This window comes from Scylla paramamosain, chromosome 6 (genome assembly GCF_035594125.1).
Source record: "Scylla paramamosain isolate STU-SP2022 chromosome 6, ASM3559412v1, whole genome shotgun sequence".
Classification (NCBI taxonomy): Eukaryota; Metazoa; Arthropoda; class Malacostraca; order Decapoda; family Portunidae; genus Scylla; species Scylla paramamosain.
Window position 1 is genome coordinate 15,002,030 of NC_087156.1, and position 27,943 is coordinate 15,029,972.

The 27,943-nt window shown below is 46.3% G+C and overlaps 1 long non-coding RNA gene across 1 annotated transcript; it reads right to left on the reverse strand.

Moving 5' to 3' along the window:
• Positions 1–2,242: 2,242 nt before the first annotated feature.
• Positions 2,243–24,907, reverse strand: LOC135101334 (uncharacterized). Its single transcript, XR_010269213.1, has 3 exons — positions 24,666–24,907; positions 21,993–22,049; positions 2,243–3,748 (listed from the first exon to the last, which is right to left on the reverse strand). It is a non-coding gene; the product is annotated as an uncharacterized LOC135101334 (long non-coding RNA).
• Between the last annotated feature and the right edge of the window lie 3,036 nt (positions 24,908–27,943).

The window sequence follows — 27,943 nt, forward strand, 5'->3', positions numbered from 1 at the left end:
GAAAATGTCACAGATCTGGAGGACTCGTGCTATTATGAAAAGATACGGCAGACTCACAGGAAGGAGGGATGATAAGAGTAATGAAAGACATGCAGGTATTTGAGTGAGTCTGAAATCAGTCTCCATGACGTCTCTTACCGAAGCTTACCTTTCAAGACACGTGTATTGTCTAAGAATGCAGGGAGGAAAGAAATAATGAAAAACAAAGGAGTATAACTATTGTTCAGGTTAATATAATACACAGCTTATCTAAATCGCAGTGAAAGGAGAGACTAGAAAGACTTGAGAGAACAAAGAAAAATATGAAGAGTAGAAAACATTCCGCCGACACTAACTGAAGAGAAAACAAAAGGAGAGTGAAAGGAAGAAAGACTCGAAAAGGACATAAAGGAGAGACAGAAAATCGTTAGCAGTGAAAGAAAAGAGAGAAAACATTTGTGCGAAGAAAGAGAGAGAGAGGAGGGAGCAGGACAAAAACACACTAACACCACCAAACGAATTGAAGAAGAAATAGGAAAGAAAGGAAGACTCAAAATTTAAGTTACAGCAGAGAAAGAAAAAGGAGAAAGGAAACGAATGAAGAAAGAAAGAGAGAAAAGAAGAGATAGGACAAAAACACACTCCAGCACCACCACTACCATTACTTGTACGAAAAAGGAACGAGAAAAGAAGAAAGACTAGGAATCAAACTTATAATAGAGAGACAGAAACTAAGAGGAAAAAGGAAACAATCGAGGGAAAAGAGAGAGACAGACAGAGAGAGAGAGAGAGAGAGAGAGAGAGAGAGAGAGAGAGAGAGAGAGAGAGAGAGAGAGAGAGAGAGAGAGAGAGAGAGAGAGAGAGAGAGAGAGATGCAGGAAGGGACAGAAGGACAAAAACACTCCAGCACCACGAATCAAAAAAAAAAAAAGAACAAAAACAAAAGAAAGACTAGAAATCAAACTTATAACTGAGACAGAAGTTAAAAAGGAGAATGGAAACACTCGGATGAAGAAAGAAAGAGAGGGAAAGAAAGAGAGAGAAGCAGGAAGGGACAGACGGACAAAAACACTCTCCAACACCGCCAATTATGTTCTTCGTGAGAGCCAAGCACACGTCCCTCCTCGATTAATCATTGGGGCCAAAATTATACTCTGTTTGGGAGTTAATGTTGATAAAGCGCAGTCATTTGCCTCCGCAGCGGCGCAATTAGAAGCGATGTGAGGAATTTACTGAAGGTCATAACACTTTTTCCACATGGCATGGTCGTATCGCCGCCGTAATTGTCGAATCTTTAAGGGCGAAATGAAGGTATTGTAGGTTGGTTTAGTTATCTTAATGGCCTTCTCGGACTCTGATAGGCTTACGAGAGGTGGTGGTGATGGCGGTGGTAGTGTCATCGAAGTCATTGTTATAGAATCGTGGTTTCTTCTTGAATAGTAATAATAATGAAGATGGTGGTTGTGGTGATGATAATTATAATAATAACAATTTAATTTCGCCTGAAGGGATAAGAAGCTTCATAGAAAGAAAATAATACAAAAAAGGAAAAAAAAAGAACTGACAGTTCATATCAGACACAAGTTACTGCTAAAAATACTATCTTGTCTTATTTTTTTCTTTCTCCAGTTTGTTTCCCCTTAGGTCTTCCTTTCTTTCCCTCTCCTTTTCCTACGTTTTTCTCATTCTTTTTTTCTCTCCACTAATGTTCCTTTACAAATCTTTCAAGTTTCTTTCCTTATGAATTAATGAGATTAGTTTTCCTTCTACATCATATCTGTTCTCGCTTTGCTCTTCCCTCTACTCATTCTCCTAAACTTTACACATTAATCTTTTCCCTTCTACTAAACACACACTTTCCTTCGATACTTTCTCACCTCAGCCACTAAGCACAAGTCAATGGTAATGGATAGGAAGAAACAAACAAACAGTCTCAGAGAAGCAGTGTTGAACCGAGGAAGGCAGCAGGAAGGAAGGAAGGCACGCTCTGGAGGAAAGTTAATTGAGATGGAATTGTTGTATCGTCGTGGGAATCAGAAAGGGTGAAAGCGACGGGGAGAAAGGTGAGGTGAAAATTATGTACACCCGAGGCTCGACCAAGGAGAGGTGGGCGGCGAGGGTTAAAAGGTGAGTCTGAGGAATGTAATTAGGACTCAGGTGAGATACTGGTGAGGGGTATACATCTCTCTCTCTCTCTCTCTCTCTCTCTCTCTCTCTCTCTCTCTCTCTCTCTCTCTCTCTCTCTCTCTCTCTCCGGAGCGTCACCAGTGCTACAGCGTTTCTAAATTACGTTTATGGAAGTTTTAATGCAATGGAACATGGGTTAAGGTAAACTTTTGTGTATATTTGTATTTTTTTTAGGGTCGGTGAATGAAATTTCTCTCTCTCTCTCTCTCTCTCTCTCTCTCTCTCTCTCTCTCTCTCTCTCTCTCTCTCTCTCTCTCTCTCTCTCTCTCTCTCTCTCTCTCCAAGTCACATTAATTCGCGGGCTTTTCACCAGTCAGCACTATCGTATGTACCATCAGACAGTTTTACAGGCCAGCCCCTCGACGCACTATTGTACAATCTACCAACACAGTGAGAGAGACGAAGAGAGACTTGACTTTTCATTTTTTAACGAGTTGTGTTTTTTTCCCTCCCTTCGTCCCTCCGTCCCTCCCTCCAAGCCTTGCCGCTCACGGAGGAGAAACACATTAGCCGACTCTAACCTCTCAGTGCTCGCCAAATAAAGTCGTGAACACAATGAAACATGACATTAGCAACTCTTTTATAGCCCTGTCTCGGCATCGCGTCTTCAATTACCGGCCAACCACGTGACTGGAGACTTCTAACAGGTGCGTTAATTACCTGGGGTGAATAGCGTCATTACGGCGGCTACAGGGAACACATCCGCGGCCTCAGATGTAATATTTCAACACGAGGCAAGATTGAACTATTCCTTGAGGCTCTGAGTTTTACCTTCTTCGAATTCTTAAACGTTTCAGCGTCTTCTCTCAAGCACTTCTGGTAAACTCTAGAGGAAGGTACTGTGGTTTTTCAAGGGTGTTTTTATGTTTTTAGTGTTTTAGTAAGAATTGTACTTTGTCAATAGGAAAACCAGCCATGTATGTCCTAGTGGAAGTTAATGAGGCTTTTTTTTCAAAGACGTTTTCATTGTTTTATTGGTAAGTTAGTAAGGATTCTACGTTGTCAGTAGGAAAACCAGCCATGTGTGTCCAAGTCATGCATGAGACCTGTTCTGCGTGCCTGATAACAGGAAAGTTATTATTTTTTTCCTTGAGTGAGATGTCAAAGGAATTTCCCCTTAGATGTGGGCCTGTAGTCTAAAACGTTCATGTCCTCTCATTAAAACAACCTTCAAAGGCCGCAGAGAGCAGTGGTTTTAGTATGGCGGGGAAAGGTAGGTACTGGTGCATGGCTGAGCTGTGCTTGTCTGTGTGATATGTTTGGTTACGAACATGAGAACAAAAGAAATTCAGGTTACCACAATGTTTCTTTCTTTGACAAAGTAGCATTCCTGTATAACTATCACTACAACCGTGAAAACAACCCTTGAAAACCTCCTCCAGTACCTAACTTCCGATACAGCCAATTATAATCGAAATAAAATACCAAGACGCTTGAGAATATGGCACGTGATCACAAAAACCCACAGCCTCCCACACCCTGCCATCCACATCCACTAACCTTCTGTCCCTGAGATGATGGGGACACACCCTCGTCTGCTCCTGGCGACTCAGCACCTGACGGGGGCAACACCCATGCTTACCTGCAACAAAAACAAGTACATTAGCCACACATACCTAAAAACGTGGCGACAGAAGCAGGAGAGAATTTGGAAAGAGGAGTGGCAGTGTTCGTGGGAGGGGGATGAGGGCGAGGAGTGGTCGAGGTAGGAAGAAGAGGGCTGGAAGTGGTCGCGGGTGGTGGAAAAGGATGGTAGAGTGATCGTGGGAGGGTGAAGAGGACGAGAAGTGGTCGTGGTAGGGAGACTGCTGGGAAAAGGGCTTCAGGAATGGTAGTATAATGTAGGTGGACGACCTGGGAATTGGTCGAGGGTGATGGAGGGTGAGGAAGGTAAGTGGAGGTGGCTGGCGTCGTATATAACACTAAGCTTCCTCTGCTACACGGGGCGCCTGTCTGGTAATGCATCGCTGTTCTTTACGAGTCATTATCCTCCACTTGAGATCCGCGTGGCGCACCTCTGGGCGAGCATCCCTTCCTGCCTTACCACCAGGAGAGAGAGAGAGAGAGAGAGAGAGAGAGAGAGAGAGAGAGAGAGAGAGAGAGAGTGGGAAAAACGTTATAATTACAGCATCGTTAAGTCGTAGGATTAATAACTAGATCTTAAGACTCTCGCAACGCCACAATGAGATGATTGCACGATGCTGTTTCATAATTCACTATAACGTCTTTTTCTTACTATTTCCAAAACAGACACTCAAGAAAAGAAAAACGAAAAGGAGTGAAAAATTTTGCTTCATTGTGTGTGACGCGCTTGGAGTTTGTTTTCTTTTTATGCTTTCTTTTTTTGCCTCAGCACTACGGCAAACAGCCAAAGACACAGGTACTTATCTTCAACCTGTGCTACTTAAAGAACGCAAGGAGGAAGGGAAGGCAGAACCGTCAGCGAGGCGTGTTTTCTGCGCAGTAAACACGGGCGGGAATTTGGCAGCGGTGAACGAGGCGGCAAGAAGAGAAAATGAACGGACATAAACCTTTCCCAGATTGTTGGTTTCTTTTGCTAGTAAGTGTGCTACATGACCCGCACACACACACACACACACACACACACACACACACACACACACAAGCGAGTAAGGCCTCTGCCAGCCTATACATCTCCCCTTTCTCACCTTAAAGAGAGAGCGAGGGAGAGCTAGAGGGTGACAAGAGGTGGTGGTCAGCCTGACAAAGTATTAAGCTGAAGGCCGACATGACTTTCAATGAAGCGAGAGAGAGAGAGAGAGAGAGAGAGAGAGAGAGAGAGAGAGAGAGAGAGAGAGAGAGAGAGAGAGAGAGAGAGAGAGAGAGAGAGAGAGAGAGAGAGAGAGAGAGAGAGAGAGAGACGCTGGAGAGATAAAATGTAAATTCAAGTGGTTTCTTTTTTCAGTTTACCTTCTCATAAACAAAACAAAATAAACGAAAAGAAGTGAAATAAAATGAAAACAAGTCCCTCTTTACTTTCCTATTTCCATGACGTGCCCACACACTTTTTATACGGAGGATGGACAATTGGGGAGTCTCAGCGTTGTGGCAAGACCAACCAAAGTGACCATACCATCTCTGAGAACCTGCGGGCTATGTGAACTGCGGGTTAGATGCTACATGCGGGGTGCCCCTACCATCCCCACAGCCTCCCTTAAGGATGAAAATGACCTCCTCCCCGCCAAGGCCAAGATAAAAAAAAAACACATAAAGCGAGGCGAGGGAGACTGAGACGGAGCCCAAGACGCGTCCTTCCTAAGCGTAAAGCCAAACTCCCAGCGGGGCAGCTCGTCCGTCCAGCGCAGCGACCCGGGGGCGGAGAGACGCGCGCCAATCTTCATCTCAAGTGAACCGCGTTGATTGCAAACTCCCGGAATGCCTTGTGCTGAATAAACATGGCGTAGTCAGCTTAAAGGTAATTTTTCTGCGTCGTTACCAAGATGTGTGTGTGTGTGTGTGTGTGTGTGTGTGTGTGTGTGTGTGTGTGTGTGTGTGTGTGTGGGGGGTGGGTGCGGGCGGAGTGTGCTGCCCCAGGGCCCGGCGTAACTGTACCCGACGCGCGGGGGGGTGACTCCTTACTTCCTCAGCCGCGCGGATGTGGCCCCCTCGCCCCTTCGCCTCCTCGCCTCCACGCTTCCTCACCTACCACCCATTGCCCGCCGCCGCCTCACCCATCCACCGGGACCACCTCATGTTTTATGGAGCCGGACGTCCTGCTAGCGAGATTTTCTTCGATACAGCGGCATTATTTACAACCCAGAAAGATCAAGAAGCTGTAATGCTTCCACCTTCGGACCTTTCACTAAAGCGCTCAAAGGAAACTCGTACCCTTCAGGCCACTCACACACGAGCACCCTGACAACAGTTACTCAGTGCCTACACGCGCCGCAAGACCCGCTGAGAAAAAGCCAGGGTGGTCGGGGAACGGGGAGACGGAGGCGAGGCGGCCGTGAAGTAAATTTGTAGATGAATCCTGACGTGGACACAGCAGATAAGGAATGTGAGTGACACATGAGACCAACTGAAGCTTAATCTGCATGAAATTCTTGAAGTGAGGAAAATATCAAAGCATGTAAAAACACACCTAAATCTCTCGTATGTTCCTAAGACTTCACTATAATTAACGTTAATATGCCGAGTCACTCTGAGGCACACCTGCTTCTTGCACCACGGGAATCAAAGCCAAGGCGAGAGTGTAACAGTCGAGCGGTTGCGTCATAACGATCACAAAGCACGGCACCAGCGCTATCCAGCCGAGGAGTTTCGCGTTGCACATGAGGGATTTTACACTGCTTCTGGCTCCGGGCGAACGTGGCGCTGACGATGATGACGCTGCCGACGGCGGGGAGGGCACGGAGGTTACTGGCCGGGAAAGTGAAGGCCACGTAGCATCGAGGCTAAATGATCGGATCTTGCTTAACTGTGTCTCGAAATCAGAAATCTGTTACCTTGGTGAAGTTGTGAATTACTGATCTCAACACGTATTATGCAAGATTACGTAGCAAAAACAGATACCACGTGATGTGTTGGTCTATATGACGGTATCTGCTGGACTACGTGTGGGAGAACAGGATAGAATAGAGCAAGGTTCCTTCCCGCCCACCTTTCCCTCTGGCAAACTGCTGGGGAAAAACAGTTAGAAGAAAATAACATGAAAGTGGCGGAAAAAAGGAGGACATGGAAATAATATTGTAGGAACTAAAAATAAAACAAGATTGCTTTACTAGATTACCACCCGCGCTTGTTTATCTTAGGGGGAATAACTTCAGGGTAGTAATCAGGAACTGTAGCTACACTTCTCATCTGATTTCGTGAATAGATGTTACTTTACTGAATATCGCTTTCCTTATCTGATGCTTATCTTGGCGTTTATTCCATGTTTTTTTTTTTTTACGTGTTCAAGTCTAAACAAGGACGCAAAATGAGAGACAGAGACAGAGTGACAGAAAAACGTTCAAAATACCGCTGCTCTCCTTTCCTCCCCCCCCCAAAAAAAAAAGAAGATAATTACACTGGATTTCAAAACGTAGGCCAAGATTTACTTCATTCAACACTCAAATCTCACTAAGCGGAGAGGCCGGCATTCGCATAACTGTAGAAGAGTTGACACTGAAGCAACACGCCTCATGTTTCTGTACGGAACGCCTGTCACGACTTGGTTCTGGAATTGTGTGTTTAGGAAGAGGGAATGAAAGTGAAAACGGATGACAGGTATGAAAGAGGTGCTGGGAGTGGAGGGGAGGAAGAGGAAGGAAAAGGAGGTGGGGGGAGTGGAGGGAAGGGGAAGGGAGGAGATGGGAGGGGAAGGGAGGGGAAGTTACGTCCATTTGAGCCAACAATCATATGTCGCTTGTGTGTGTGTGTGTGTGTGTGTGTGTGTGTGTGTGTGTGTCACTCAAGGTCAGTCATACACCCACACACGCTCCAACTCACACTTTCACGTCCTGACACACACACACACACACACACACACACACACACACACACACACACACACAGACATATGTCACCCACCCACACACACCCCACACTCGCAGCCACTACCCCCGTCCAGCCAGCCTCTCCGTCTCTCTACTCTTCCTGAATCTCTAGTTAATGTTTTCCTCTAATCCATCATGGCAGGATCGCCCTTTACCAGTACCCAGGTGGAGAGCGGCGCGTGCTGGGCGAAGGTCACGTGTCACTGTGTGTTTATGGTTATTATTATAATTTAAGGATATACTCGTAGTTAAGAGAGGAAAATGCAAAGGAAGCTGCAAGGTTGAATTTAGCTTTACCGTTTTGTTAATAATATAATGGTAATAACGATAACTATTATTTTGTTACCGTTGTTTTTTGTTGTTGTTGCTGTTGTTGTTGTTGGTGGTGGTGGTGGTAATGTTGGTGGTGGTGGTACTATTGCTACTACTACTACTTCTATATTTATCTCCACTAATCTTTCTCATCATTCTATTCTTATTACTATAACAACTCTCTCCTTGATTACACTAATGACAGCGATATCTCCTCCTCCTCCTTTTCCTACTACTACTACTACTATTACTACTACTACTACAACTACTACTATTACTATTACTAGCACTACAACTACGTAATACTGACATAAAACTTAAACACATACACACACACACACACACACACACACACACACACACACACACACACACACACACACACACACCTTACCCACCCTCATCCACACACACTACTACCACCACAAAAACAGCAATAACAACACCAGACCACATCCCTCCCACCCTCCCATTCTGAAACCCACGCGCTGCTGCCTCTCTACAGCACCACCTGGCCGCGCGCGGACAGATGGCAGTGGGGGGCGTGGTTAAGTGTGTGACTGTCCCTGGCATACCTGGAAGCGCGCGTGTCCTTGCCATGGTACACCTGCGCGGGGCCTCTTGTCACCCCTTTAAGTACCCACTACACACGCCCGTCACCAAGGCCGCATTCAAACGCAGGGGTAGATTATATTACAAAGGGTACAGGTATAATATGCGTATTAAGATTACTACTTAATTGTTGTTACTCTAACTTCTCGTCCTCCTCCTTCTACTACTACTACTACTACTACTACTACTACTACTATTACGTACATCTACAACATATGGAAGGCAGAACATGTATTGCTGCTACTAATACTATTACTACTACTGCTACTATTACTACTACTATTACTACTACTACTACTACTACTATTACTACTACTATTACTACTACCACTACTGCTAATAATAATAATAATAATAATAATAATAATAATAATAATAATAATAATAATAATAATAATAATTACGTACCTCTACAACATATGGAAGGCAGAACAAGTATTGCTACTACTACTACTACTACTACTACTACTACTACTACTACTACTACTACTACTACTACTACAACTACCATCACCACCACCACCATAACCACCACCACGACTATAAACTGTTACCCCTACTACACAAGAAAGGAAGATAAGCATAACGGTACATATAAAAAGGCCACACACACACACACACACACACACACACACACACACACACACACACTAAACACAAGCATACTTCCAAGCCAATTACCTCGGGGAGTAAAACGCGCACCCTTTATAACGGAGCGTGGACACTCAAAGGTCATCCCTATAGACATTAGACACTATCACCTGGCCAGTTTTCGAAGGGAACCTGAGACGGGGGGCATGGATCAAGGCAGGGCTGGCAACGTTTAGAAACCCAGGAACGAGTGTTGAAACCTGGAAAGCAGTCAGGGCAGGAGGAGGAAGAGGAGGAGGAGGGCTGGAGGAGGTGGGAGAGGGTAAAGAGATGAGGGAGGAGGACTAAGAGGAGGTGGTGGTGGTGGTAGTGGGGGTAAGGTGAGGGGTGTCTCCTGGCCTTTCTCCGTGCCCGTGTCAGCTTCAAGGTCACGGAGGATGCTTGGCGGGTTGACCAGAGAGAGAGAGAGAGAGAGAGAGAGAGAGAGACCTGTGTTGCCATCGCTATCTTTACTATTATTTTCATTTTTACTTGTCCAACACACTGAATTTCTCTCTCTCTCTCTCTCTCTCTCTCTCTCTCTCTCTCTCTCTCTCTCTCTCTCTCTCTCTCTCTCTCTCTCTCTCGCCAGCCATTGCTCAAGCTGCACTGAACCTTGGGGCGAGATTAAGGTGAAAACAGCGAGATACTCGTATTTGCAGAAATCGTGTTATTTCCTGAGGGTGAGAGGCAATCTTCCTTCACTCACTGCGGTCTGGGATTTGAAAAAAACTCCTCTTATTAGAAATGGGAAACTATTCTCTCTCTCCCTCTCTGTCTCATAAAATACTAGTCTCATGGGTGTGTCGTGGGCAGTCTCTCTCTCTCTCTCTCTCTCTCTCTCTCTCTCTCTCTCTCTCTCTCTCTCTCTCTCTCTCTCTCTCTCTCTCTCTCTCTCTCTCTCTCTCTCTCTCTCTAACCTCTCTGCCCTTGAGGAGTGAGTAATAAATAATATACAACACGTAAACAAGATATTTGCTAGAGAGAGAGAGAGAGAGAGAGAGAGAGAGAGAGAGAGAGAGAGAGAGAGAGAGAGAGAGAGAGAGAGAGAGAGAGATAAAAAAAATTGTGGGGAAACGTGCGTGTTGGTAACTGGCTTGGGTCGTCCCGTGCACATCAAGGCTTCTATCTATCCCGGGCCGCTGACTGGAGGGAGGGAGGGAGAGAGAGAGAGAGAGGGGAGGAAAGAAGGGGAAGAAAGATGAGGAGGATAGAAGGAGAGGAAAGACGGGGAGCTAAAGATAAAGAAGGGGAGTAACTAAGGAGAGGAAAGGAAAGGAAAGACTGCAAGCAAAGAAGGAGAGACATAGAGAAAAAGAGACGATGAAAAGGTGGAGGGAAGTAGATAAGAGAGGTAGAGACGGAAAGAGAAGTAGAAGGGAGACAGGAGGAAAGAGTCATGCAGAGGAAGGAAGAGGAAAAGAAGAGTAGATGGAAGGAAAAGGGGCGATGAAAGAAGAGAGATAAGGAGGAGGAGGGTAAATGGAAAAAAATAAAAAAAAGTGAAAAGAAAAAAATGGACGGAAGGGAGAGGGGAGAGAAAATGAAAGGGAAAGGAAGGAGAGAGACGAGAAAATGATAAATGAAAGAGAAGAGAGGGTCAAGGTTAAAAAAAGTGAGAAACAGGAAAAGAATACAAGGATAAATATATGTGAAAAGAAATGAGAGGAGCGAGAGAAAGTGAGAGAGAGAAGAAGAGTGAAGGAGAGAGCAGGGAAGAGGAGAAAGGAGAGAGATAAATGAGTAGAAAAAAGCGAGGAGTGACATGCAAATCAATAGGTTGAGAGAGACATTCACACTGATTAAATGGTTGAAAATAAGGGGCCTTGCATCGGCGTCTAAATGTCTTAGTTCAGGGCGCGGTGTTGTGATCACTTTCACCGTTAGACACTCGCTGGTAATGGCGGTGCTACCCACTGCTAATACACGACCAGTTCAGCTTCTCTCTCGTATATTCTTTGCCCTCACATTAACTTTCTCCTTCGGGATAATGTATTTGAGATTTTTTTTTCTGAGGTATTTTCCTGCAGGGTAGTAACGCATGACGGTCTATCATTAAGTGTGTGACTGAAATCATTCCACGTCCTAAGGCGAGGAAGTTTGTGATAAAAGAGAAGCTTCAAGGAAAATCTAAAGAAACAAGAGTAAAAAGCAGAAAGTGTGTAGATGTTCTTTTTTTCGTGGGTAAAAACTGAATTTAAGAAATATAAATCGCTTAGCGTCAAATAAAGCGAAGGATTTACGAGTTTGTTTTGTGTTTGTGGCCTGACAGAAAGTGGAGAGAGAGAGAGAGAGAGAGAGAGAGAGAGAGAGAGAGAGAGAGAGAGAGAGAGAGAGAGAGAGGATAACGTACTGGCAAGACTGAACGTCGAGCACCGGGAACACGTTTGTGGGCGAAGCTAATCCAGTATATTAATGAAAGTGTCAAAAGAGACGCACTTCCTGCAGCGATAACCAGTGACAATGTGCCGCGGCTCTCCTGCTCAAGGCCGCCATTCATGACCCCATATACACACACACACACACACACACACACACACACACACACACACACACACACAAAAGCAGGCAGAGTTGTAGCAGCGTCCCCTCCCCGTACTGTTAGGCCGCGTCACTGCTTAACCTTGACCCTGACGGGCCCGCGGGGCAGTGTGAACAGCTCCCCGTGGCACCTCGCTGGCGGGAAGCAGCGGCACCTAGTAGCACTCCTTGCCCGCCAGCGTTGCCTTCAGCGGAAATCGATGGAAGGTGCCCTTGAAAATGTGAGAGTGGAGATCTTGGCGAGAGAAGCACGCAAACTAGGAGGAGCAGGAGGGGGAGGAGGAGGAGGAATACTAAGACAAAGGAAGGAGTAACAGTAAACCTTATGACACTAACAAGGCAAACTACGATAAACTACACAAACAAAATCTAAAAAAAACAGACACAAGACGATAAACGTAAAGTCACGGAAGGAGAAGACAGAGGACAAACAAACTGAAGTCCAGACAGAGGAAGACTACGTACGTACATAAAGGGCGACCACAGGACAGGACACAGGACAACAAAAGGGACAAGACGAAGAAGGCAACAGAGGACGGAGACTGCGGCTTTTCGTGACTAGCTAAGGAGGAGAGCAGCAGTTATTGTCCGTCAGGGAATCGACCTCAGTCTTGAGCGAGGACTGAGGAAGTGGCTCATGAGTGTGATTAGCCAAGAGTGACCGTACGGAGGGAGGGAGGCAGGGAAGGAAACCAAGGAGCAGGAGGAGGGAGAGAAGGAGGAGCAGGAGGGGCAGGGGGAGGAGAGGTGGGATCATGCACGCGAAGATACTAGTTGTTACCTGGTCCAGTGCACGGCTGCAGGTCACCATCCCACACGCGGGTGACCGGATATTGCCTAACCTACCCGCCCCACCCACTCTGACTCGTTTCCTATACTTCCCCCACCCCCACCTATCTCTCTCTCTCTCTCTCTCTCTCTCTCTCTCTCTCTCTCTCTCTCTCTCTCTCTCTCTCTCTCTCTCTCTCTCTCACTTTTTCGCTACACCATCTTTCTATCTTTCTCCTCCGCCACACCCGCACTGGTCAACACACACACACATACACACACACACACCTCCTCACGCCGCACACCTACCTCATCGCACTCTTTCCACTCCAGACCCGTCACGCACTCACCTCTCTCTCTCTCTCTCTCTCTCTCTCTCTCTCTCTCTCTCTCTCTCTCTCTCTCTCTCTCTCTCCTCCTAAGTTGTCTCAGTGGTGTCTATCTGCCTGAAGCCCCAGCCACTCACTCCTCTCCCCTCAAGCTGTTCTCTTTCTCAGCTATTAATTATTCACGTTATTAAGTTTGAAAGTATAGTCGTATGTCTTGCTAATGTGGTCCTGTCTTCACTGCACACACACACACACACACACACACACACACACACACACACACACACACACTGTACATAATAAACGGATGGGTGGGTAATATCATTCCCATTCATTCCTCGCTTGCTCAATTCCCTCTTGGTTCATTCACGCTTCGCTACCTGTGGGCACGTTGCTGTTCGCTCCCTCAAGAGGCTGCAGGAGGACACGTGCATGCCCACTGCCTCCTCCGCCTCCTCCCTGCGCCGCCATTGTGTTCGTGAAATGCACATTCCCACACGTCCCCAAAATTTTTCAAAGTGTACAGTTATTTGAGCGACATGATGGGCATTACTTAGAGATGAAAGTAAATGAAATTCTCTCTCTCTCTCTCTCTCTCTCTCTCTGTCTCCCATGATCCTGGTGGCCTTGAACTGCAAGCACGACACTTCCCAGCCCGGAGGTGGTTTGGTAGAGCCTCTCACGCTCCCGCCAGGACATTCCACCCCCAGCCTCCACCGCCGCCAGCAAGGTCCTCTCTATTTCCCTGCCGCTCTCCACCCAACAACACGAAGGAGAGGAAGAGTGGCAGGGGGAGGATAGAAACTAGGTGCCCTCTCTTATTTCCCTGCATATCTCCACTTAACAACACGGAGGGAGAGACACAGGGAGAGGTGGATGGTGGAAAGTTGATGGAACCTTCATATGAAGGGTATTGAAGTGGTGCATTTTAAGAACCGTACTCTGAAATGCTTCATCGATTTTAATTTTGATAATTAAGTACCTCTAAAGGAAATTTTTGGTGTTTTTAAGGATGTTTTCATGATTCTAGTGATGATTTAACAAGGATTCTGCACCATTAGTAAAGGTAACGTGCCTGAGAGCCCGACTGATCGCCAAAGCAAAGTATTTATGATTTCAGTCTATGAATGATGCTGCGGGACAGTGATTAGGTGGTGGTGATGATGTGTGCGTGTGACGAGCGGTGGTGACTGTAATGGTGATGATGGTGGTTAGGTGGGTAAAAGGGAAGGTGGCAGTCGGTCATGGAGGTAAACTTAAACGGCTCAGAATAAAGTTAAATTTAGATGTTTCCTTCACCTCACTTCCTCTAATGCATCACGTCTCCGCTTCACATAATTTTCCTCTTTTCCGGCATCAAGTTTTTTTTTCCCGCCACGCTGATATCTCGTAATCCCTCCCTCCCTCCTTTCATTATACACACGCATTATATCAAGTCAATTAACAATACCTGCCTTCAAAAAAAAAAAAATTTCTAGAAATCATGCCTGACGTGGAGAAATTCATGCACGACTAGAGACAACAAAGTAATATCTGAGCCACTGCGCGCGTCAGGTGGCCGGCGGGGTCATGGCCTGGTGAAGGAAAACAAAAGCCATCTAGACAGGTCATGACGAGGAGGAGGAGGAGAAGGAGGGAGAGGTGGAGAAGGAAAAGGAGGAAAAGGAAGTGTTGATGCAAGGGAGCTTAACTTTCTTGCTGGTTCCGGAGTCTAGGCTATACGAGAAGGAAAAGATGATGCGAGGACGACGACGAAAAAGAAAACGAGGCACTGATACGAAGGAAACTTAACTATGATAGCTGACCGGTCGCTAAGTCTTGTTTACGCGAGGAGAAGGAGATATCGACGCGAGGGAAGCTTAATTGGCCGGTCGCTGAGTCTAGGTTGGGGAGGAGCAGCGGGCGGGGTGATGGTGGTCGGATAAGCATCATTCGTGCCGTCCAGCAGAAGGTAATTGCCGTCTCACTCCATTCGTCCGGTGAGTGTAATTGTGTGAACGTGGCTGCGGGAGTGACCGGTGAGCTCTTGCCGATGCTGTGCTTGTAGTGTGGTGGTGGTGGTGGTGGTGGTGGCGGTGGTGGTGAGAATGATCGGGGAATGGGATTTGCGTGAGGGAAAGATTTTAGGTGTTTGAAATTACTAAATTTGTTCCTAGTGTTTTTGTTGTTGTTGCAGTTGTTGTTGTTATTGTGGTGGTGGTGGTGGTGATAAGAAACATTGGATAATGGGGATTGTGAAGGAAAGATTTTAGGTGTTTGAAATGACTGAATTTGTCCGATACGCTTGGTGTTTTTTCGTCACAAGTGTAGCCAGCGGATGGTCTCCTCGTCACACTGCTAAGTCACACCCACACCCGAACGTCAAAGTCATATTAATATTTTTTTTTTGCATACTGTACTGACAAGGAGAAAAAAAGAGCAAAAGTAAAAAAAAAAAATATTGGCGGCAACAGACACAACTATCACTTATGCAATGCCTAACACTTCACTGCACAATAAAAACACAATAGCCACTCATGACGAGCCGAGAATGAAACAAAAAAAAAATGCATTCCTCAGTAAGTATTAGCGAGACGGCGCGATAAAAGAACAGTAAGAGTTACAGACAAATAAAAAAAAAGCACTTTCTTCATTGTTCTCTGCACTTAACACTCGGAGCTCCGCAGGAAGACTCCAAAAACAAGGCAGCGATCACGATAACATCTCAGCTTCTCACGAGGGTTAAGGAAACGCCAACACGGAACACCTCGCTTAGACTCTTGCCAGACTTGTGTAGATGACCTTGTGTGACCTCCCCGGGCGTCGACCCAACATGACCCGCCCTGTCCACGCCCTCAGATGGAGACGGAGGGCAAGGAAGTCAGTGAGGGAGGGAGTAGGTAAGGGTGAGTGAAAAAGTGATGCAGGCAGTGGATATCCCCGGCTTATGGATGGGTGACCTCTCACAGGAAACTAAGCCACAAGACCCACTTAGGGGAAAACCTACTGATCCACCTCCTCCTCCTCCTCTCGCGAACCCAAACTTGGAAGAAAAAAAAAGAAAAGAAAACATAAAAAAAAAGCAACATCACTTTTGACATTCGTGCGGAAAAAAAAAAAGTGAATTGCTTTCATCTCACAACTCATTCTAGGTTTTCCTTTCTGGAGCGGCGCGGTCTGTAGTACTGGATGTGCCGCGTCATGGCGAGGCTGTTGTCACCTGGAGCATGAGAGAACATCGGCAAGGTCGTTCTACTCTTGAGACCGTGGCGCTGCTCTTCGATACACATCCCGGAGGCATAGCAACGTGGAGAAGAAGAAGGAGAACCAGATCTTTATAATTCACCTACGTATCTTTGGCCTTCTTTCCTGCAGGATAAAGGAGAGAGAAGGAATACTACTCAGACTGCGTATGTACTCTTATCTGCAAACAAAGCGAGGCAGAGTCGTGTAGGTCGTGTCACGGGTATCGTCTGGTCTGGTAGTTTAATGCACCGGGCTGGAAACAATCGGGAAAATTAAAGACGGTCCGGAGGAGCTGGTAATGTTAGGAATGCAGACCGTAATGGCGCCGAGGAGTCGTGAGGCCCATGTTTTTGTCGCGCCTCTATGTCCGTCCACGGGTCGTCGTACCGAGTGAAGAGTGGGTGGAGTTGGAGGAATGGGGAAGGGGGCGAAGCTGAGCAGTGTGAGGGATTGGGTGGATGTGGGTGGACTGATAAGGCTGGAGGTAGTGAAGTTTTATAGTGGTGAAGGAGGAGGTATGAGGGAACACACAGCACCGTAGTCTTTCGTAATTGTTGATGGATGAGAGGGAAAGCATGGGTGGACTGATGGCTAGGTAAGTTGAAATGTTCTGTTGCAAGAGGAAGGGGAAAGATGACGAGGACGTGTATGGGAGAGGGAACAAGAAGAGACAATTGTAGTAGATAGCAACCACTTAGCAAAAGATAGTTAGATACATAGCAAAATGACTGGATGGTAGATTTAGAGGCGGAAAGGCAACGTCAGGTTGAATATTTTGCAATAAATGGAAGAAAATAGTTCTAGAAGCGGATAGGAGAAGGTGGAAGAAGAAACAGATGCAACAGGCAGTGACAGCAATATGAAAAAGAAAGATAACAAGATAAAGAAAAGATAGAAACAAGTGACTATATGAGTAAGGTGACTTTCGTAGATCATGCAAGCAGTCAAAACAATATGACAAAGTAAATAAAAGGAAAGAGACAACAAATAAAAAGGGAAAAGTGGAGTATAGCAGTTAAATGGTGGGGAACGGAGGGCAGGTGTTTGGAGAACGGGGGAGGAGGAGGAGGAGGAGGAGGAGGAGGAGGAGGAGGAGAAGGAGGAGGAGGAGGAGGAGGAGGAGGAGGAGAGGCTGCAAGAAGAAAACAGGAGTAGCCAAGCGTGGCAGTGTGGCGCCTGTGGCATAGCGAGGCAGACTGAGGCGGCAATTCGAAGGTCTTTTAATGGACAGACTTGAGGAAAGAAGTTAACATGGTCGTGTCAGAATGTGTGTGTGTGTGTGTGTGTGTGTGTGTGTGTGTGTGTGTGTGTGTGTGTGTGTGTGTGTGTGTGTGTGTGTGTGTGTGTGTGTGTGTGCGTGTGTAAGTGAGCGAGATGACGAGTGACTGTCCATTCTCTCTCTCTCTCTCTCTCTCTCCTTCATGCACTCACACGCTCACTAGCTAACTGACTGATATCTGTGTGTGTGTGTGTGTGTGTGTGTGTGTGTGTGTGTGTGTGTGTGTGTGTGTGTGTGTGTGTGTGTGTGTGTGTGTGTGTGGCCTCTGCACGCTTGTCATCGTCATCATCGTCATCAGTCGCCACGCCTTCACTTTTTTCTCTTTCTCTCTGTTTTATCTTTTACATTCTCTTATTCACCTTTATACTTTTCTACCTGGCATTTCGTGAGAGTTGCTTTTATTGTTCCTATTTCTAACTCCGTCATGAGATAAAGAGCGAGCGAGAGAGAGAGAGAGAGAGAGAGAGAGAGAGAGAGAGAGAGAGAGAGAGAGAGAGAGAGAGAGAGAGAGAGAGAGAGAGAGAGAGAGAGAGAGAGAGAGAATTATCCCCTGTCAATTCCCTTTCCGAATCTTTTTATCTTAGCATTAAGTCAACTGAGCTTAGCGTGACGAAGCATAAAACGGAAAAGGGAAGGAAGGAAGGAAGGAAGGAAGGAAGGAAGGAGGAGGAGGAGGAGGAGGAGGAGGAGGAGGAGGAGGAGGAGGAGGAGGAGGAGGAGGAGGAGGAGGAGAGCCAGGTCAGAGAGAGAGAGAGAGAGAGAGAGAGAGAGAGAGAGAGAGAGAGAGAGAGAGAGAGAGAGAGAGAGAGAGAGAGGATGGAAGAGGGAAGGGGATAAGCACTGAGTATTAATGGAGCTGAACTGAAGGCTTTAAAACGTAACGAGGAAAGTGATCAGGAAATAAATAAAAAAAAAAAGTAGAGTGGGAGATCTGGCCTAGGCTGTACAATGGTTGGGTCTGAAGGAGGCCTTAACGAAGCGACTGAGAGGGAGAGGGAGAGAGGGAGAGGGAAAGGGAGGAGGTTAACACTTTTTAGTCCTTTGGCATCAGATTAATTCAGTAGGTCTAGAATGACAGCCTTCGTAGTAAGTGAATTGGAAAGAAAAATAGTCGCTAGTTATTCATATTTCTTAATGCGTGAAGGAGACTGACCAAAGGCACAATGTTGGTAAAGGTCCTCTAATTTCTTCCTCTCCAATGAAGGTTAACCAGAGCAGAAGGTTCAATAATTGTGGCCAGTTGAATTCCTGAGATGTCACGATGCTCCTCTATCGAAACATTTCAAGTTACAAAAATGGAAGAACAGAAACAGGCAAAAAAATTAAAGTTTACCATTGAAAGGGATAGGAAGTGAAGGTGGTGGCGAACTCCTGCGGTAGTGAGACGAGCAACATACGAATGAAAAATCAAGGGGAAAAAATTCTCAACTATACATCTATTTACTGTGTACTGACTAATAATACATGATTTTATGAAGCTGGATGCTGTCTATAATACTGCAAGGGTCAGGCGGCGGGGTCAGGGCTGGTCACAGGGAGGCCACGGAGAGGATCTTGGGTGCGGTGGTTAGGTTTACGCGTGAGTAGACCAGCGATACACCATGTGAGTCTGGTTCATTAAGACGCTGAATAAAACCTCATCAGCTGCCTTACAGATATCACATGCTTGGCTTCCGATGTGAGTTAATTGGCTCTTTAATTAAAAGGCAAAAATATATTCAATAAATAAAGGTGATTGGAGTCAATGGGATTTTTTTACGGATAAATCCTCTCGAAAACCAGTTATAGTTAATTGGATTTTAAAAAAGTGCGTTCAGAACAGAACATAAATGCCTGGGTCCATTTCAAAACAAGCTATAAATGACTGGACTTCTTTAAAACGAACTGGAAATTACTGAATAAAAAAAAATAATAGAAGCGACTGGATTTCTTTAAAGGCAACCTATAAAATTGCTGGATTCCTTTCACAACAAACTACAAATGCCTGAATTAAAGAAAGAAAGAAAGAAAAAAAAACTTCAAACCAACGAGAACTCACTGGGTTTCAAAAGGTGAACGTCCTTTGCTCTCAAAACAACAAATGGCTTGATTCAAAGACAGAACAAACCCGGGGCGATTTAAAATTCCCAGCACAGGAGGGAAGCGCCGCTTGGTGTGGTGCGGGCGGCGGACAAGAGGCCGATCATGACGAGGAGAGGGCGGCGTGACGAGGACGAGGGACTGACACACCAGGGAGGGAAACAGGAGGAGGAGGAGGAGGAGGAGGAGGAGGAGACGAAAATAAGGGAGAACGAAGAGGAGGATGACAAGTGTAGTAGAATGACAGCGTGATGACACAAACTAGGCTGGCATTACCGAAAGTAAAAACAAGTATATCATAATTTTCAGATTTTTTTCTTCTTGGGAATTACTGGGCGGAAGTTTTCCACAAGACGGAATCCAAGAATCATCCTTCATTACCTGGATACGTGGCGCCTGAACCTGGCCGCCTGAGCTAGAGAGAGAGAGAGAGAGAGAGTGAGAGAGAGAGAGAGAGAGAGAGAGAGAGAGAGAGAGAGAGAGAGAGAGAGAGAGAGAGAGAGAGAGAGAGAGAGAGAGAGAGAGAGAGAGAGAGAAAGACTACGAGACAAAAGGGAAGAAAGACTGAGAGAGGAAATGCACGAGCAGCTGCGTTTACTTTGCTGGAGGAGGAAGCTGTTGACAATACTTTAACGGGACCTTCCGGAGTGGTGAGCGGCCCGCAGGCTCCTCGGGCACGCTCGTGGGCTGAGGAACAACAGGCGTAGTGACAAAGGTAAAGGGAGGCAGCGGGCCATCCACGGGCAGACCGGAGACTATACGCTGAGCTGATAAAGTGTGACTCGTATTTTAAAACACTACATGACACTCTACTTGTTGTCCTGGGGATCTCGCTCATAAACATTCGGATACTGGCAGAGGTGGTGGTGGTAATGGTGGTGATGGTGGTGATAATGATGGTAAGAGTTTTTAGTTTTATTTTATTGTTTTATTTACGAAATGAGACTGACAAACAACTATAAAACAAATCGAGCGAAACAAAAGAAGAAAAATATCCGTCTCTCCAAACAGCAACCCATGTGGAAGGCTTGAAAAATAAAAACAAGCCAGTTCACTCGATGCCTCTTGATACTCGTCTGTTGCAGGAGGTTAAGAACGAGGCGAGGCGGAGGAAAACCAGAGTGGATCAGACTGAACTGGGCGGGGGTGGTGGCGTGCGGGGAGGCAAGGCAAGGCAAGGACCAGGGTCACCTTCACAACCTACAAATGTACCAGGCTGCGAACTCTTCTGATTTATCAACTAGTGGGGCCTGTCAATAAGCTGTCATCCTCCCCTCTCAGTTTACATTCTGCCTCCAACTGTGTAAATAGAAATGGTAAAAGAGACGAAAGCTGAATAGACAGTATACTCGTAGGTATTGGTCGCCTCCACCCCGCGGCGTGGGTCTTCGTGACGAGGCTGCACGCTGGGAGTCTCTTTTTTCCCTTCAACGACCGACAGCAGCGCAATGGTCGAGCCTTGAGTATTGGGAGGACGTTGGGAGAGGCTGAGAAGATACAGAAGAGGGAGAGGAGGAGGAGAATAGGCGGCAAGGAAGGCCCAGCGTAGCACCTCTCGATGTAGTGATTAAACCTGTCAAAACCACAGCGTCGGCCTCTCAGCACGTCTTCCCCATCCATTGCTCGGGAGATGAATCGCGCTAACAGTACCGAGCCGCCGCCAGACAAAGGAGCAGTTTAGTACATTCTCACGGCCCAGGTAGATCTAACCACATACCACTTAGTCACACCTGCAGCCCAAAGCGTATCAGCGGAGCACTACTCGCTATCAATCCCAGACTCACGAAACACTAAAATCACCAACGAAACAGGCATCAACTTTTACATTACTTCAAAACTCCATAAATCTATAATACATATCAGCTTATCTTTCCCTTGTAAATATCTAGTCTTAGTTATGTTGCTTCTCTTTCTCCTCCTCTTCTTCCTCCTCCTTCTCCTCCTCCTCCTCTTCCTTCTTCTCCTGACCCTGACCTTCAAGACCTTGCTAACACTAGGCCTTAGAACCGATTATTTATTCAACCATCCATTTAGGTAACCTCTCCACCCAGGCCGAGGAAAAGGCAGCGGAGGAGGAGGAGGAGCAAGGGGAGGCGTATAAAGGGGAGATTGATTTGTGAGCTGGTAGGGCGAGAGACGAGACAGTGGCGCTCAGAAAAGCCTTTGTGACGATTGTGGCGTGGATGGCGTGTTTTGGCACCGTGGTGGATTTAGAGGTGGGTGACAGGCTGGCGGTGGTGGCGGTGGTTATAATACTGGTGGGTGAGGACAAGCAGTGGACTGGGAATGGATGCTTCAGTGAGGTAATAGGAGTGAATTGCAATGATAATACGTGAATATTTTTATTTTTTTTTCATAAGGTATAGCAAATAAAAGTAAGGTTAAGATACTAAAGAAAAATGATACTGACAAGAAATGTGAGAAATGTAAGTGTGTGTGTGTGTGTGTGTGTGTGTGTGTGTGTGTGTGTGTGTGTGTGTGTGTGTGTGTGTGTGTGTGTGTGTGTGTGTGTGTGTGTATCAACCAATTACGTAGACATTACACACTCACAGGTCATGAAGCGTGCGTGTGTGTGGACGTATCACCTAATACCACTCCTCGCCTCACCTGCCAGGAAGAGAAGAGAGAGTAAAAAAAATCAGTAACACAAAATACTACACACATATTCAATAACACAAAGCACTACACACAGACACACACACATGAGCATCAATGAGCCTTGCAGCAAAACAATCAAAGCGAAAGCAAGCCACCTCAAGTTATGACGCCAAGGTAAGGTAATAAGTAAGATTGGTCACGGTCATTACACATCAAACAGTCGATTACATCAATTAAACCAGGAACATTAGGCATTAAGTTAGTGTGATGCTCAGTCACTTGAGCGTGTGTGGCGGGGCGCTGCGAGGAGGAGGAGGAGGAGGAGGAGGAGGAGGAGGAGGAGAACCCTTCGTCAGATTAATGTAGTAGTGTGGTCTCTCCCTTTAGGGGCAACGTGAGGAAGAGAGAGAGAAAGAGGGAGAGGTAAAGGGAGGGAGGATTGATGGAGGGGATTTAGAGAGGCGTGGAGAGAAGGAGGCTGCATGTTTCAGAGGGAGAGGAGGGGAGGGAAAAGATGGAGCACGAGGAAGATGTTATAAAGAAAGACAGATTGCCAAAGATGTGGCTAGCGATGGGCTAAGATGCATGACGGGGAGGGAAGGCGTGAGGGAGATGCTATAGAGGGGAGATAAAGCTGCCAATGGGAGAATACATGAGATCCTGTTGGCAAGAAGTCTGTGGGAAGGATGTGAGTTGGTAAGGACGGGGGTGGGAGGCTGGGAGGCGTGAGACTGAGCGAGGATGGGAGTGGGAGGGAATGAGTGGAGTCTAAGAGGAAGGAGGGAGGTATCGTGGGTAAGGAGACGAGGCGTGAGGCAATACAAGGATGTGTGGCTGAATAAAGATGTTGCTGTAAGGGTCAAGGTTCATTAAGAGGCTGTTTCCACATGGCCATCACGCAGGTAAGGAGGAGGACACACCCACCTCACAAACAAATGTGCCTAGGGGCGGTCACGTGTCCCGAGGCGCCACACTCACTCTATACATTGAACCTTTTCTTTTAGTCTTTTCAAGTATACTTCCTGCATAAACACAAGGGAAGCTGCGAAGACACCAGTACGCATGTATGTACCAAGCCCTGTTTATTCATCTTAGTTTCATTACCACCTCAGCAGTGACCAAACCGTCCTGATGGAGTGAAAATATAACGGATGTGATTTAAAGACCTTCATAATCATCTAAAGTAAGTCAGGAAGTGTTGAAAAAGAAAAATTATATCTGCAACATAAAATGAACATGTCCTTTGGTATTCAGAAAAGATTTGTCTGTACCAGATTCCCTCAATTCTCACAAAAAGCGATGCAGGAAATAGTCTCTCACTAATTGCAGCGTTTCAAGGTCGGTAAACTCCCCACCTGTTAATTTAATCATTCTCCGAGGGAAGGGAAGCAAGCCCATGCACTGCGACAGGTAAGTACATGCGTCCCGAGCTGACCTTGAAATGCGAACACACAATATCCTCCCTCGTAAATATTCACGATAACTGCGACATTACGATTAGAATACATCATGGAGGCGGCATCACATGGAGGACCATTGTGATGCCGCTGAGGAGCACAGCGCTAGGCAACAAGAGACTGGATAGTTAAGGTGTTTGTTTCGTGTCTCCTCTCCCTCACTGAGCCTCACTCGCAGCATCCTCTCCCGACATACCTCCCGCGGTGCCTCGCCTCCTAAGCCTCCCTCCCCCCGCCCTGCCTCACGGGGCGCGAGGGACCATGACCAGGTAGTGGTTCGGCCGCCAATTAAGCAAATGATGGAAGTACTGCCTCAGTAACAGTAACCGCAGGGGTCCGGGATGTAGATGGGCACACACACACACACACACACACACACACACACACACACACACACACACAAACGAGCCGGTAGAGCTGTGGTGTTTGCTCGCTGGTACGCACGCACGCGCTCAAACACCTTAATAACACAACGTGAGTGATGGCTGAGCACGTGCTGGTAATGTGGAGAGGAGAACGGTGGTGAGGGTGGAGGGAGACGCAATGAGGGCTGGGGGCGTGGTGACGGTGGAGGGGCGTGGGCGCTGCAGCTACAACGGGGAGCAAGGAGGCGGCAGACACGTTTCGGAAGCACAACTCGAGTGTTCCGGCGACGCCATCCGGAAGTTGATGTTATTCCAAGACACAGATCCAGTAACAGTTCCCGGTGCCGCGGCGTGTGTTCCGGCACCGTCGCCCACAACAAACACATGCGAACACAAACATGCATTACTGGCACACGCACACACTAACACGCTTAAAGTGATGCCGTAAGGAAACAAACGTACGGTTGGAAGTCTCTTAACGTCTAACAGTTTCTTCCATAAGATTCATTGTCTTCCTACAGTCTCAAGTCCTCTGATCTGCTAAAAGTCTCCTTAGAAAACCTGACAACTGATTCTAAAAGACGATTAAAGGATGACCCACAGCAGCAGAAAGCTACTTTCAATAATGTACTTCCATCTCGTGTGTTAATTAAGTAGCTTCGTCTCGTGTCGTCTTTGTCTAATTTTCATCTGTACTTCTTAGTTTCATCTGCCTCTCTTTCTACACCACACTTCACTTCTCCTTATCAATCAACGTCCTTTACAAACATTGATATACACCAAGCAAATGTACACACGCTTACTATTGGCAGCACAGGAGGCGAACCCGCTATGGCGCAGGCTAGATACGCAGAATGAATGCAGATGATGGAGATGAGAATAATGCCAGCTGTTGGTACATTTGCTCCCGAGTCTCGCGTGGTCAGCGGCGGCCTTATACGGTAATGTTGTGTCTGTGTGACCACCACCACGCAGCCTCATCATTCCTTACCGCCCCGTCCACCACCACCACCACCACCACCTCCACCATCGCCACCGCCACAGCTCTCCGTCCGCAACTACCTCTAAGCATGAGAACACTGCTGATGATGAGCTGATAGCAACAGGTGATTTCTACTACTACTACTACTACTACTACTACTACTACTACTACTACTACTACTACTACTACTACTACTACTAACCTACTAACATTATTATTACCACTACTCCTTTTAATCAGTCGTCCTTTTCCTTCTATCCCAACAACAAATACTACTACTACTACTACTACTACTACTACTACTACTACTACTACTACTACTACTACTACTACTACTACTACTACTATTACTACTACTACTACTACTACTACTACTACCAATTCTACTACTATACGAACCTCAACAAACACTATTACTACCACTACTACTTCTACCAGTCGTCCTATTCTCTCTATTGCAGCAACATTCGCGGTCTAAGATCTAATTTTCAATCTGTAGAACACCACCTCTCCTCTTCTAAACCTCATCTTCTTTTCCTCACTGAAACTCAGGTGTCTGAGGCAACTGACAGTAGCCCCTTTTCTGTTCCCTCTTACTTTCTCTATCCTCATTTTCGATCCAAAGCTGGATGCTGCGTTTATGTGCGCAATGACTTAATCTGCTCTCGTGCCCACGCTCTTGAATCTTCCAAGTTTTCCACCATCTGGCTACGACTACAGAGTCACTCTCAAACTAAATTTATCTGTGCTGTATACCTTTCACCTAACTCCTCTGACTATAAGAAATTCTTTGACTACTTAACTTCCAAAGTGGAGCATATTCTGAACCTCTTCCCTTTTGCAGAGATCTCCATTCTTGGAGACTTCAATGTCCACCACCAGCTTTGGCTTTCCTCTCCCTTCACTGACCATCCTGGTGAACTAGCCTTCAACTTTGCTATCCTCCACGACCTAGAGCAATTGGTGCAATACCCTACTCGTATTCCTGACCGTCTTGGAGATACGCCCAACATTCTTGACCTTTTTCTGACCTCTAATCCTTCTGCTTACTCGTATGCTGTCACCCTTTCTTCTCCGTTGGGCTCCTCCGATCACAATCTCATATCTGTATCTTGTCCTATCGCTCCAATCCCTCCTCAGGATCCCCCTAAGCGAAGGTGCCTCTGGCATTTTGCCTCTGCTAGTTGGGGGGACCTGAGGAGGTATTTTGCTGATTTTCCTTGGAATGATTACTGCTTCCGTGTCAGAGACCCGTCTTTGTGTGCTGAGCGCATAACAGAGGTGATAGTGTCTGGCATGGAGGCGTACATTCCTCACTCTTTTCCTCGTCTTAAACCTTCTAAACCTTGGTTTAACACAGCTTGTTCTCGTGCTATACATGATAGAGAGGTGGCCCACAAAAGGTACTTAAGCCTTCCATCACCAGAATCTCATGCACTTTATATTTCTACCCGGAACCATGCCAAGTCTGTTCTCCAACTAGCCAAAAACTCCTTCATTAACAGAAAATGTCAAAACCTTTCAAGATCTAACTCCCCTCGTGATTTCTGGCATCTAGCCAAAAATATCTCCAATAACTTTGCCTCCTCTTCTTTCCCTCCTTTATTTCAACCAGATGGCACCACTGCTATCACATCTATTTCTAAAGCTGAACTCTTCGCTCAAACCTTTGCTAAAAACTCTACCTTGGACGATTCTGGGCTTGTTCCTCCCTCTCTTCCACCCTCTGACTACTTCATGCCACGTATTAAAATTCTTCGCAATGATGTTTTCCATGCCCTTGCTGGTCTAAACCCTCGGAAGACTTATGGACCTGATGGGGTCCCTCCAATTGTTCTCCGAAACTGTGCCTCCGTGCTTGCACCTTGCCTAGTCAAACTCTTTCAGCTCTGTCTGTCAACATCTACCTTTCCTTCTTGCTGGAAATTTGCCTACATTCAACCTGTTCCTGAAAAAGGCTGACCGTTCTAATCCCTCAAACTACCGTCCTATTGCTTTAATTTCCAGCACATCTAAAGTTTTTGAATCTATCCACAACAGGAAGATTCTTAAACATTTATCACTTCACAACCTTCTATCTGATCGCCAGTACTGGTTCCGTCAAGGCCGCTCTACTGGTGATCTTCTAACTTTCCTTACTGAGTCGTGATCATCCTTTTTTAGAGATTTTGGTTAAACTTTTGCTGTTGCCTTGGACACATCAAAAGCTTTTGATAGAGTCTGGCACAAAGCTTTGATTTCCAAACTACCCTCCTACGCCTTCATTCCTTCTCTCTGTAACTTCATCTCAAGTTTCCTTTCTGACTGTTCTATTGCTGCTGTGGTAGACGGTCACTGTTCTTCTCCTAAATCTATTAACAGCTGCTAACTCTGTACAAGGGCCTTATCCGTCCATGTATGGAGTATGCTTCACATGTCTGGGGGGGTTTCCACTCATACTGCTCTTCTAGACAGGGTGGAATCAAAAGCTTTTCATCTCATCAACTCCTCTCCTCTAACTGACTGTCTTCAGCCTCTCTCTCACTGCCGCAATGTTGCATCTCTGGCTGTCTTCTACCGCTATATTCATGCTAACTGCTCTTCTGATCTTGCTAACTGCATGCCTCCTCTCCTCCCGCGGCCTCGCTGCATAAGACTTTCTTCTTTCTCTCACCCCTATTCTGTCCACCTCTCTAACGCAAGAGTTAATCAGTATTCTCAATCATTTATCCCTCTCTCTGGTAAACTCTGGAAATCCCTGCCTGCTTCTGTATTTCCACCTTCCTATGACTTGAATTCCTTCAAGAGGGAGGTTACAAGACACTTATTCATCAATTTTTGACTACAGCTTTGGCCCTTTTATGGGACTGGCATTTCAGTGGGCATTTTTTTTATTGGATTTTTGTTGCCCTTGGCCAGTGTCCCTCCTACATAAAAAAAAAAAAAAACACCAAGAACTATCACTACTACTACTACTACTACTACTACTACTACTACTACTACTACCACCACCACCACCACCATAACACCACCACCGCCACTGCCACGACCCCCGTCTGGAGGCCTCACTGGGAGCCATACAGGTCAGGGCCAAGAGGTGGCTGGGGTTACAAAGTCCAT